Source organism: Microtus ochrogaster, unplaced genomic scaffold, assembly GCF_000317375.1.
Source record: "Microtus ochrogaster isolate Prairie Vole_2 unplaced genomic scaffold, MicOch1.0 UNK62, whole genome shotgun sequence".
Classification (NCBI taxonomy): Eukaryota; Metazoa; Chordata; class Mammalia; order Rodentia; family Cricetidae; genus Microtus; species Microtus ochrogaster.
The window spans coordinates 2235422-2237314 of NW_004949160.1; positions in this window are offsets into that span (position 1 = coordinate 2235422).

The window sequence follows — 1893 nt, forward strand, 5'->3', positions numbered from 1 at the left end:
CTCTTGCACCAGCTGTTCCAATGCCTGTAGTTTATCTTCAGCTAGAGGTCACTATTTGATCCATATTGGCTTCTCAGTTAGCCATTTTAAAGGTAGGGCTGTTGGTACCTCTAAAGGTTTGGTATTTGCTATATGTTCTTGTACAGCCTGAATGGCTGGTGACCTTTTTCCATAATACCTCATCATATTCTTCCCAGAATTATGAGTTCCTGGAACTACAGAAATGTCAATCTGGGTATTCCATTGCTGTAGCAGGTCACGGCCCCATAAATTTATTGCAATATTGGCTATATATGGCCTTAGTCTTCCTATCTGTCCTTCGGGCCCAATACATTCAACCTATCTTGTGCTTTGTTTTACACGAGATAGGGTTCCAATTCCCAGGAACTGAACATATACCTCTTGAAGAGGCCAATTCGGATGCCAAGATTCTGGAGTAATGATACTTACATCTGCACCTGTGTCTAATAAGCCTTCAATAAAAGTGCCATTTATACAGACTCTTAGCTTTGGTCTTTGAATGTTAATAGAAGTCTGCCAAAATATACGTTTACTCTGTCCTTCTGGGTTTTTTGACTCATCCTCCATGCGTAATTCATCATTTAGACCAGTATTACTTTTTACAGCAGAAGTTGGAGCTTTTAATTTTCTTGGTGAGGAACGTTCTCCACTGTGACTGGGAATGACTGGGCCACTGTTGGCTTGGGGGCCTGCGAGAGGCCCCTCAAGGGGTTTCCCAATGGTATCGGGTTGCCTTGTCTGTCTGTTGTTGACCTGCATTCGTTGGACCAATGTCGGCCTTTACCGCATCTCCTACATATATCTGCAGCACCTTTGGCCCCTCCCCTTCAACTGCCCTGTGGCTTTACCTATTGTGCAGCCTTTTCAGCCCCAGAAGTGATGCCTTCCTGCTGACAGGCTCTGGATGAGAGCAGGGAAGACTCCTCCATCTCACACCTTAGCTGCGGGACAAGAGCAAATTCGAGGGACACCCGGCTCTAAGGAGCTGTCCCTGGTAGAAACAATGCTCCTCTGCCCCCCAAATGTGACCAGCAGACTTGTGAAGGTCCTATTGTCCCCTCCCATGACTCCCTGTGCAGGTGGAGTTTCACGGGAGCTTTGGGGCTAAGGAAAAGTGGGATACCCTCACAGTAGTGACAAGGACCACAGGAGGAGGCTGCTGAGAAGTCGGGACAGAGGAAGGATGGTTGGTCTTCTGAGCAGTGAAGGTAGCTGGTCAGAGTGAAGGGGCAGAAGTGGGGATGCTCCTGAGGATAGTCGAGTGACTAGTGCTAGTAGAGCCCTGGGTATACAGGACCCATATCCCTGCCAAGTAGTACAGAAGTCACATTCCAGATGGGTGAGGCTAGGGCTGTCCTTTCAGCTGGGATGCTGAATGACAATGAAAGACCCCCAGTGTGGGGAGACTCTCACTCAAGTCTCAGGATAACACGACCCCCCCCCAGTAACTCATGAGAGACCATCCTTGCTGCAATCACATGAGGTTTATTTGACAGGTACCAGTGCACTGGGGCCGAGACTCATAACCCACGTAGGGGAGGAGTTCGACCCCGAGTAACAGGAAGAAGGGGTTTTTAAGGGAAGAAACCACAGCCCAGTAATCCAAAGGGGTAGGGGGGTATCATAGAAAATTCCAAAAATACCAATGATAATCACAAGGGGGCAACTCCCTGTTTCTCAGGATTATTCTCAAGATTATAGTCTAACTTTATCTTCAGCTAGTTCCTGAAACTGAACCGGCTAATCCTAGATTTCTGGATTCTTTTCTCCCTGCTTAGATTTTTGGCTCTGTTTTTTCCTGCTGGCGGCGGGGGGAGGGGGGGGTGTCTGAATTTATCCAGGTCTTTCAACAGGTGTGGTGGTGAAGCCACA